The sequence below is a fragment of the Pelodiscus sinensis genome, chromosome 32 (genome assembly GCF_049634645.1).
Source record: "Pelodiscus sinensis isolate JC-2024 chromosome 32, ASM4963464v1, whole genome shotgun sequence".
NCBI classification, from domain to species: domain Eukaryota; kingdom Metazoa; phylum Chordata; order Testudines; family Trionychidae; genus Pelodiscus; species Pelodiscus sinensis.
This window is the reverse complement of record NC_134742.1, coordinates 13,186,719-13,198,109: the sequence shown is the minus strand read 5'-3', so window position 1 is coordinate 13,198,109 and position 11,391 is coordinate 13,186,719. Positions and strand designations below refer to the sequence as shown.

Genomic DNA, 11,391 nt, shown 5'->3' with positions numbered 1-11,391 from the left:
GGAAAAACTTTTCCGTTAAAAGCATTTGCGGAAAATCATGCCAGTCTAGACGTAGCCATTCTGTATAACAAAAGTTTTTCTTCACGCAGCGCACAGTCAACCTGTGGAACTCCTTGCCAGAGGGAAAATCCTGACCAAAAAAATTCCCTCCAAAGAGGGTTCAGGATGATTCATGAGATAGATTTGCCACACCTTGAAAACGCTGGCGGTTGAATCACTGTCCCTGCGGCGCACCAAGGCAATAGCATGTCTGCTTTCAAAATGAGTCATCTTTCATGAGCTTTTAGACTCATTGCCCTGAGGCCCTGGGTCCAAGCCAGCTGGTGTTTATCCACGGTTTAGAGTCTGGATCAGTAAAGCAGGCGTGTCCTGTTTGAACTAGTCCAACGTTCTAACTAATTCACACCCATTCACCCCTGGGCCGGGCCCAGCCTCTTTACTTCTAATTCCATACCCAGGGCTTTCTGGTCCCACGGCGCTTCCCAGGAGCCGGGTTCAAGAGTCACCTGGCGGGGTCCCTGCACTGGCTGGGGGATCCTGGTGGGTCTCACTGGTCACTCTGCAGGAGAGCTCTCCCCTCTCCGCTCAGTAGCTGCTCTCATGTGCATCCCTCTGAACAGCAGCCCCTCCCTTTGCATGTTACGGAAAACAGCCCCTTTCCCAGGCTGCCGGGTGTCCTGGCACAACCAACCCCCGACCTTGCTTCACGCTAGGAGACGAGGAAACTGCAACCACGTTTGGTGGCCCTCGCTCGCAGGGGTTAGGACGAGTTCTTGAAGGAACGGACTTGCAGACAGACACACAGACAGACACATTCATAGCTAGAGAGATAGATAGAGGGGGGTGTGGGGGGATAGATAGATAGAGGGGGTGGGTGGAGATACATAGATGGATGGGGATAGATAGATGGGGGGGGGGGTGGATGGGGATAGATAGATTTACCTGGCATTGCTTGGGTTCTTCAGAGCAGTGGCTGGGGCTCTGGAGGGTGCCGGAGTCGGGACTAGGTCTTGGGGATGTGGGGGCTCAGAGCGGAGGGGGAGGTGCAGGCGTCAGGGCTGGGGGGACACAACCCCGCTGGGTGGGAGCTGGGGGGCAGGGCCCTGCAGGCAGAGCCGGAAGGTTCGGGGGGGCAGGTTTCTGGCAGGAAGGGGAGGCCACGGGGGGCTGCTTGGGAGGGGAAGGGAGGCCCAGCCCTGAGCCCCCCACCCACTCTGGACTCTCTTTCTCTGAGCCTCGGGCTGCATGGGGGAGGGGATGCAGCTGTCAGGAGACATGAGCTCGTTTGGGGGAGGTGGGTCTGTCCTGCCCTGTGGGGAAGCAGGACCCTCTGGAGCCTCCTGGCCCCTAATTATCACCCCCCCCCCATGGCCCTTTGGGCCCCTGGTCTCCTCAGCTCCTGGCCCCAGATCCCAGGGCGGGGGGTGGGGGTGTCCAGGAGGCTCCAAACGGTGCAGCCGGCAGCTAAACAGCCCGTGTGCGGCTCTGGAGCTACTCAGAGAAGCAGGCTGCCAGGGCTGGAAGCAGGAGAACTGACGTGTCACGTCCTCGGGGGGGCTGACAGGCACAGGCAGCCGTGCCTGGAACTGGATTCCCGCACACACCAGGCAGTGCTGGGAAGGCCTGCGGGGGCGAGTCCCTCCGCTGGCAGGGGAACTGCTCCTCGCCTGGAACAGCTGAGGGGGTCGCTGAGAAATCTCTGCTTTCGCCTCTAGCCAGGGATTACTCAGGTTGGACCTTCATGGCCCGGCACCCTTGGGACCGGACTGGTGCCAGGTTGGGAGCGTGCTGCACCAGGGGAGCTCTTGGAGGGTGGGGTACCAGCCTCCCGGCTGGGCTGCTGCGTTGGTCCCACCGGCCGGCTCCGTTCTACCTCTGCCGCCGGGGCTCTCTCATTCAGCCACGTCCATTGGCCTGAGAGTCCCGGACCGCAGAGGCTCAGCCGGGGTGGGGTGTCTCAGGGGGTGTCTGAGCCCTGGGGTGAGCCGCAGCGTCGGCCTGTTTCCAACTGCCCGGTGCTCACACACACCCCAGAGTGTCAGAGATCTCAACAATCAACACGCCTGGAAAATCTCTCTGGGTCTCGTCTCCCCATGTGTCAAACAGGGAGAGTTACCCTGCTGGTCTGCTGTATCTGAGCCCAGCTGGGGCAGGGACCGTCTCTCGCTGTGTCTGTGCAGCGCCCGGCACGACGGGACCCTGATCTCAGCTGGGGCAGGGACCGTCTCTCGCTGTGTCTGTGCAGCGCCCGGCACAACGGGGCCTTGATCTCAGCTGGGGCAGGGACTGTCTCTCGCTGTGTCTGTGCAGTGCCCGGCACAACGGGGCCCTGATCTCAGCTGGGGCAGGGACTGTCTCTCTCTGTGTCTGTGCAACGCCCGGCCCAACAGGGCCCTGATCCCAGCTATAGCATTAACCGATAAGCTTTTGCTTATCTGTTAATCGACTACACTATTGCAGCCCTAGTCTAGATCATCCCTCACAAGTGTCTATCGAACCTGCTTTGAAGTATCTCCAGGGCTGGAGATACCACAACCTCCCTCAGCAATTCATTCCCTTGTTTCACCACCCTGGCCAGGGCCGGCCTTACCACGAGGCAAACTGAGGCAGCCACCTCAGGTGTCAGACTGTGTGCGTGTGGGAGGTTCCACTAGGACCCAGAGCGCAGAAAATTCAAAGTTTTGGCCCAAATGAGGGGGTATGGAGATGTCATTTGAGCTCCCCACCTCAGGTGCCAAAATGCGAGGCACTGACCTGACAGCTAGGAAGTTTTTCCTAATGTCCAACCTCAACCTCCCTGGCTGCAGTTTAAGCCCATTGCTTCTTGTCCTGTCCTCAGAGGCCAAGGAGAACAATTTTTCTCTCTCCTCCTTTTGACTCCCTTTTAGATACCTGAAAACTGCTCTCCTGTCCCCTCTCAGTCTGCTCCTAACTAAACAAGCCCAGTTCTTTCAGCCTTCCCTCCTCGCTCATGTTTTCTAGAGCTTTCATTACCCTTTTTGAGGTTTCACTTGATCACGCTCAAGTGTGTATCATTAATCACCTGTAGAAGCTGCTCTCAGGATTTAGCTGCTGGACTAGCACCAGCGAGGAAATGAAACTTAAAAGCTGCCAGGTGGAGGCTGTGCTTATGGGTGGAGATACACCATTCAGAATAGCCCATATCTACCAGCTGGTATTTTTAATTATAGACGAATGGGTTATGCAGCGTCAGCTGCACCCAAACTACAGGTGCCTGGGAGAAGCTACACACCTTGTGCTCTAAGGCGGTTCAAAGGCAGAAGCAACAGCTGGGGTGGGTGGAATTAGTTTTGCAAGGGATGTGGCCAGGGCCGGTCCTAACAAAAAAAGACAAACCAAAAAACCACGCAGGCAAAAAAAAAAAAAAAAAGTCCCAAAAAACCCACAAACAAACAAAAAAATCCCACAGGCAAAAAACAAAAAAACCAAAAAAAAAACCCCAAAACAAACAAAAAAACAACAAAAAAGAGTAACCATGGAAACCTGGAAGGAGGATTCGGAAGGTTGGGCTCAAATACAGTTGCAGCTCCCCCTCTAAGACCAGTTCTGTCGGTGGCCCCTTGGAAATGGCAGCCCCGGGCAACCGCCCAGCTTGTCCATCCCATAATCAACTGTATGTGTGGCAGAGAGACTCAGCGCAGCCCAAAATATCTGTGGAAACCAACCAGAGAGTCGAGAGAGGCTGGCCCTGACAGAAAGAGGTTTTGTAGTATTTTTGGAAAAGCGTGTCTAGATTGGCAGGATGCTTTTCCGGAAAAGCACTTTTTGTGGAAAAGTGTCCGTGGCCAATCTAGACGCGCTTTTCCGCAAAAAAGCCCCGGTCGTCATTTTTGCGATCGGGGCTTTATTGCGGAAAAGAAATCTCTGCTGTCTATACCGGTCCTTTTCTGGAACAGTTTTCCGGAAAAAGACTTTTGCCCGAACAGGAGCAGCATAGTTTTTCCGGAAAAGCCCTGATGATTTTACATGAGATCGTCAGTGCTTTTCCGGAAATTCAGGCGGCCAGTGTAGACAGCTGGCAAGTTTTTCCGGAAAAGCACTGATGATTTTACAGGAGATCGTCAGTGCTTTTGCGGAAATTCAAGAGGCCAGTGTAGACAGCTGGCAAGTTTTTCCAGAAAAGCGGCTGATTTTCCAGAATAATTTGCCAGTGTAGACACAGCCCTGGAGTTTTTGGCTAGAGGCTCAGCTCAGAAGGGATAACGTGCTTTAAGCCCCGGAAAGCACAGACCCCCCTAAGCACACAAGAAATAAGAAGGCAAGAAAATGTAGTGTCAGGCTGGTAGCTCTCTGCCCAGGAGGCTGGGGGTCCAGGCTGGCTGAACGACCATCGTTATCCCATGCAAATCTTCCAGGATAGGAGACTCAGCCCTCGTTAGGCAAATGGAGAAGGGGCCTAATCCGGGATGGAAATGTCTCAGCTGAGAGGAGATTTGAATAGCAAAGAGCCAGGGGAACAAATGCGCTTGAGACTGGCCCAATGACTGTGGCTGTTGACGCTGGAAGCGGTGCGGCTGTACAACAGGAGGGGACGTGTGTGGGGGAGGAGGTGGCTGTACATTAGGACAGGTGTACGTGGGGAGCGTTGGGTGCAGCCCATCGTACGATACGGGAGGCAAATGAGGAACCTGAGCTGAGGCCAGGGAAGAACCCGGCTGAGTCTGTGCCCAGCCACATGCAAATCCCTCACAAAGAGACAGGCACTGTGGGTAACAGGAAATCTCAATATTAATGGAACTTTCTTGGGGGACTTCTAGGGTCACCAGAGGGTTTAACCAAAAACACCCAATCTCTCCCCCTCCCCAAAAAAAAACACTGGTGAAAACATTCTGCTGAGAAAAAAGGGGGAGACCAAAGTTGTTAAGAAAAAAAAAACACAGCACGGCCCCTTTAAGAAATGCTTTTGAGGCTTTTTGGCCCTAACAGGCTGCCGGCGACCATCCACCGTCTCGTCTTCCTGCTCTGGGTCAGAAAGCTCCCCTGTGCAACCAGGCAAGCACTTGGGATTTTCGCCTCCTGGACAGGAAAATGTCAGAAAATACCAGACATTTTAAGTGTCCGGTATTTTCTGAATTTTTTACCCGTCAGGAAGCGAAAGTACCAGACTGTCCAGGTGAATACGGGACACCTGGCATCCCTAGAGACTTCTTTTGAAACAGGACTGGACTCCCCTAGGCCCCAAAGACCATCACAGCCCTCCCCACTAGACCTGGCTGACATATTTTGGTCAAAAATTTTTTTTGTCAAAATAAAAAATGCAGTGATGACACTGAAAGGCTGTGTCTACACTGGCAAGTTAGTCCAGAAAATCAGCCACTTTTGCGGAAAAACTTGCCAGCTGTCTACACTGGTCGCTTGAATTTATGGAAAAGCACTGACGATCAGTGCTTTTCCAGAAAAACTATGCTGCTCCCGTTTGGGCAAAAGTCTTTTTCCGGAAAACTGTTCCGGAAAAGGGCCAGTGTAGACAGCACAGTAGTGTTTTCCGCAAAAAAGCCAATCCTACTCATCCTGGCTGATAGCCAGGAAAGACCTCCATCTAGGTCTTTTTTGAACCCTATTACAGTCTTGGCCTTCACAATATCCTCTGGCAAGGAGTTCCACAGGTTTGCTGCATGGGGGATTACACTCAGAACCATTCCCTCAATGTGTACCAATGAGCCCCCGGCTCCGGATGATATCCCTACGTCGGTTACACTCCAGAGGCTCTTTCAAGGTTTCCCGCACAAATCCAAGAGCTAGGAACCAACTACTTCAATGCGAGCAGAGACACTGGACAATTCTGGTCCACGTTGCCCCCCGTCACCAGGTTCCTTGGGAAAGCCGGCAAACCTACACTCACTACTGATACAGAATTCAATCATGGACTCGCGTATGGCACCCTTATGTTGGCCGGTACTTCCTCACTAGAGCCGTCTCATTAAAGCCATGGAAAAAGCGTTAACGAGTGTGGGTGTGAGCCCCGCACAAACTAGCCCTAAACAATAGAGAGAGGAGTGTGCAAGAGAACATCTGCTTGAAGTTTAGCTCGGGAAGATGCAAATGCGGAGTAGCAGTGACCCACACACCGCGGCTAGGTCCACACTACAGCTGTTTTTTTTTCTTTTTTTCCCCAGAAAATCCCTTTCTTTCGGAAGATCCCTTCTTCCGCGTGGAATGAAGAAGATGGGGCTTCCAAAAGACCGTGTTTGCACGTCTGCAAAAAAAAAAAAAAAAAGCTAGCAGAAGAGTGAACGTGTTCCCTGGACGTGGTGGGGGTTTCCGGGCAAAATCCTACAGTGTAGAAGTAGCTGTAGTGGGGCTCATTGTCCGACGGAGTGATACTTAGACCTCTTACAGAGAGAGATAAGAACAAGGGAGCTCAACAGCCATGTTTCTTAAACTTTTTAAGACTGAGGAACACCAAACAGTAGTTTTTTATGAGGATCACCAAGGATTTTTTGTTGAGGAAAAAAAAGGGTCGGAGGGAAGTTACTGAGCAAAAAAAAAAAATGGGGGGTTGCCTGCCCCTTTAAGGGCAGCCATTTTGAACTCTGTTGTTCTCTGCAGCATACCGCCAACTGCCTCACCGCGGCACACGTAGTTTAAGAAACACTGCTCTCCAGACTATACTGAGAGCCAGGCCGCTGAATAACTCAGGCAAATGAAGCCCGGGATTTGAATTTCCCGGGCTTCATTTGCATAAGCCGGGCGCCGCCATTTTTAAATCCCGGCTCGTTCGAACCCCGTGCCGCGCGGCTACAGGCGGCACAGAGTAGCTAGTTCGGATTAGGCTTCCTAATCCGAACTAGCTGTACTCCTCATTCCACGAGGAGTACAGCTAGTTCAGATTAGAAGCCTAGTCCGAACTACCTAGTTCGTGCCGCGTGTAGCCGCGCGGCACGGGGTTCGAACGAGCCGGGATTTAAAAATGGCGGCGCCCGGCTTATGCAAATGAAGCCCGGGAAATTCAAATCCCGGGCTTCATTTGAAAGTGCGGTATGCCTACATTACCCCGCTAGTTCGAATGAGGAGGGTAGTGTAGACATACCCTCATGCTGATGCTGCTCTGAAGTTATGCTCCAGAAGGTTCTGGGTTCAAATCTACTGAGTGGTAGTTACACAAGTCTCCAAAAATGTGCCTCTTAGGAAGAATAGCTCTGTCTATTGGTTTATTTGTGCTGTGCGCAGTGTGGTGACAGGGGAGGCCTTTATAGGGTTGTAAAATCCATCCTGGAACGTTATCCTGGTTTCTCTTGGAATCAAAAGGAATCTCTGGAGCTGATTCAGAAGCCTGCTTTGCTAGGAGCAGTCCTATCATGTTCAAGGTATCTGTCTGGGGGTGGGGGTTGAGAAGAAACAGTCCTTTCCCTCCACTGCACCCATGATTTGAAGTCATCTGGACTTCCGCCTTAGTGTTGTTGCGGGAAGCATTTTTTTTTTTTTTGGCACAGATGGAGGATTGATGCCTTTGCCAGTCAGCTGGGCTGGGGGACGGAGGCATCAAACACAAATCAAAGCCTTCTCCTCCAATCTTGCATCCGGTCCGCTCATATTGCCTGCCCCACAGGCCAATCCACACCCCCCAGCCGCCCCTCTGCCGGCCAGCTTCCCAGAGCTTCAACATTCCTGACAAGCATGTGCTATAATTAGGGGCATGGGAATCCACTAGGAGCGGCCTAAAATAAATGTCCTTTCAAATCCCCTATGGCCAATAAGGGGAGGGCGGCAGCTGTGCTAATTGGCCTGCTTGTTTTCCAATTTAGGTCACAAAGAGCCTCTGGGTCTCCGTTTGATGAACCTCTCCCCGGCTTCTCAGCCGGCCTCACCGCAGCGATGCTGAAACCAGAGCGAGGTGGGTACAAAAGGTAGCCCCTCCTTGGAGGAAAGGACTTGGGCCCGGAGCGATAGACAGCGTGACACTGAGCAGCCAAACATAGAACTTGTCAGAGCCGAGAAAACAACCTGGCGACCCACCACGCCTAAGCTACCTGCCCCAGCTGCCTGTCTCCCCCATTGGCACACACATTGGCCAATGGGAGAGACTGACCCCATTGGCGTGTCCTAAGCTCCTCCCCTCTGGCTCAGGTGGGCGTGGCCGAGAGATGTCCGCACTAGAAATAAGGGAACAATTTTCTCATGGAGGACACGGAGTTTAATAAGAAGTTAAATAAGAACAAATGCAAAGTGCTCCACTTAGGAAGGAACAATCAGTTTCACACATACAGAATGGGAAGCGATTGTCTAGGAAGGAGTAGGGCAGAAAGGCATCTGGGGGTTATAGTGGACCACAAGCTGAATATGAGTCAGCAGCGTGATGCTGTTGCAAAAAAAGCAAACGTGATTCTGGGCTGCATTAACAGGTGTGTTGTGAGCAAGACACAAGAAGTCATTTTCCCGCTCTACTCTGCGCTGGTTAGGCCTCCGTTGGAGTACTGTGTCCAGTTCTGGGCACCGCATTTCAAGAAAGACGTGGGGAAATTGGAGAAGGTCCAGAGAAGAGCAACAAGAATGATGAAAGGTCTCGAGAACATGACCTATGAAGGAAGGCTGAAGGAATCGGGTTTGTTTAGTTTGGAAAGGAGAAGACCGAGGGGGGACTTGATAGCCGTTTAAACTTGTTCCTCTTGGCCTCTGAGGCTAGAACAAGAAGCAATGGGCTTAAACTGCAGCAAGGGAGGTTGAGGTTGGACATTAGGAAAAACTTCCTACCTGTCAGGGTGGTCAAACACTGGAATAAATTCCCCAGGGAGGTTGTGGAATCCCCATCTCTGGAGATATTTAAGAGCAGGTTAGATAAATGTCTGTTAGGGTTGGTCTACTCTAGACAGTACTGGGTCCTGCCATGAGGGCAGGGGACTGGATTCGATGCCTTCTTGGGATCCCTTCCAGTCCTAGTGTTCTATGATAACCCCGCCCAGTGGGGAAAAAGGGTCGGCGCGGGCTGTCCTGCCCATCCAGTGTCTATTCAAGCCATTGAGCTATGGCCTATTCTTCAGGCTACATCCGGCCGGGCTCAAAACTGACCCCCCGAAAGGCAGTGGGTCCCAGCGCCCAGGTTCCAGCCTGAGTCCAAACATTCATACCCCTGTTTTGCAGCCCGAGCCAAAACCAACTAGCCTGGACCAGACCCAGGTGCTTAATTGCAGGGTTAATTTAATCACATACCCTCTCACGGGTGTTGCACTCTGTACCACTACTTACAGAGTCATGTGCGGGGAGGAGGAGGAAGAGCAAGAGACAATGAGAACGAGGCTGGTGGTGGGGCACGTCACATGTGCGATCACAGACCTAAATTCTACTCCCTCGGCTGCCGTGATGTATCCAATCAAACGCAAAGGCTGTATGGAGCTCATAATAACCACAAAGATGTTCTCATGGCTATGCCGGTTAAAGAGAACCAACCATAAGAACATCAGAACAGCCAGACTGGTCCATCTAGTCCAGTGTCCTGTCTTTCAACAATGGCCAATGCCAAGTACCCCAGAGGGAATGAACGAAAATGGTAATCATTAAATTATCCATCCCCTGTTGCTCATTCTCAGCTTCTGGCAAACAGAGGTTAGGGACACCATTCCTACCCATCCCAGCTAATAGTCATTGATGGACCTAACCTTTGTGAATTAATCTAGCTCTTTTTTGAACTCTGTTACAGGGTTCACAACATCCTCTGGCAAGGAGTTCCACAGGTTAACTGCACACTGTGTTTGTTGTAAACCTGCTACATTTCATTTTGGTGACCCTAGTTCTTGTGTCATGGGAAGTGGTTGAGGTGCTAGGGATCAAGCAATTTTTTTACATTCATAATCGATGCAAGCAAGCCCACAAGTGCCGGGGCCACGAAGTTCTGAGCCTAGAGCTGCTGGGTCTCAGCCATGGCACAAATTAATCAGTAGACCCAACCCTTTTCTGGAAATGAAACAAGAGGACAACAGGAATCAAGCTGATTTAAATCCAGTTTCCCCATGTGCTTATCTCATGATTAAAGTGGTGATTTAAATCACTCCTCCCTGGCTTACTCGCAAGGGAGGTACCTTGTGTTTTATTCAATCTGTTCCTTGACCCATTTTCAGCATAGCATGATACAAAGAGGCTGGGTTAAGAATTGCCTTCACCCAGTCATTAGCAAAAACCATAACCCAGCAAATGACAGCACGATTGCAGCATTTGCACGCTCACAGTTTTATGGAGCGTTTCATCAGATTGGACAATTTTACAATCTCGGCTCGTGGAATCAGGTGATTTAGAGGAGACTCGTGGCTTCTATTTAAAAAGGAAGACTCTAGCCTTCTGGGTTGTGGAGATGAGTCTAAAAACGTGGTCTCTACACTCGCAAACCCAAGATGTACAGGTCGAACCTCTCTAATCCGGCACTCTCTGGTCCGGCAACCTCCATAATCCGGCATGGTTTGAGTTAGCCAGGTGTCCACTTACCATGGGTGTGGCCAAGTTTCTGGCAGTCCCAGATAGTTTGTTGACAGCCCCCAAGTCCTGGCTGTCAGTGTTGTGTGCTATTCTTTAGGTTTACCCCTAAATGTTTTCTAAGGTTACACCTATACAGCAGCGCTATTTTGGGATACTTCCGGTATCCCGAAATAGCGATCCCGCGTCCTCACAGCAAGCCCGTTATTTTGAAATATTACAGGCTCGCTATTCCGACGTCCCTGTAAACCTCATCCCAGAAAGAGAAAGGGACGTTTCAGAAGAGCGGGTTATTTCAAAATTTGGCTCTGTGTAGGCAGTGCCAAAGTACGAAACAAGCTATTTCAAAATACGATCAAAATATGATACGCCATTTGCATATCTTATTTCAAGCTACGGTTCAGTGTAGCCCTCTGAGCCCAGCAAACAGTGGAACGGCTGGTAAAGCTGCTATATATATTAGCATGTTTTTTATGCTTCTCTGCTTTTTTCTTTGTGCCAAATACAGTAAAATGATGTAACAGCACTCAAACTTTGTTATGAAATAACCTGGGAACCCTTGTTTAGGTGTAGGCTTATATGGGGTGAATCAGTACAATCCGAGATGTGATTAAAAAGCGTTTACAAGTGCTGTTCCATTTATTTGCCTCAGGAAAATAAACAATCCATTTGCTACCATATCGAACTCCCCTGGTCTGGCACATTCTCTGTTCGGCACCCGTCAGATTCTGAGAGTGCCAGATTAGAGAGGTTGGGCCTGTAGTAAAAAGAGGCAGCCCCCTGAAGCCTGGTATAAGGCCTCGGGGCCTGAGCTCAAGTAGTGAGGCCTTGCAGATGCAAAGCAAAATTAGCAACCCAACCGTCAGGCCGGGAGCAGACATCCCTGCTACACAATGCGCCTGAGTGTAAGTTTACAGGACCTGGCTGGAACAGGCCTGGTGTTGCTGAAACCCAGGTGCGCCTAGGAAC

At 51.2% G+C, this 11,391-nt stretch overlaps 1 long non-coding RNA gene across 1 annotated transcript; it reads left to right on the top strand.

Moving 5' to 3' along the window:
* Positions 1-6,949: 6,949 nt before the first annotated feature.
* LOC112544330 (uncharacterized) lies at positions 6,950-8,852 on the top strand. The gene is made up of 3 exons (XR_003087680.2): positions 6,950-7,328; positions 7,767-7,855; positions 8,364-8,852. It is a non-coding gene; the product is annotated as an uncharacterized LOC112544330 (long non-coding RNA).
* The last annotated feature ends 2,539 nt before the right edge of the window (positions 8,853-11,391 follow it).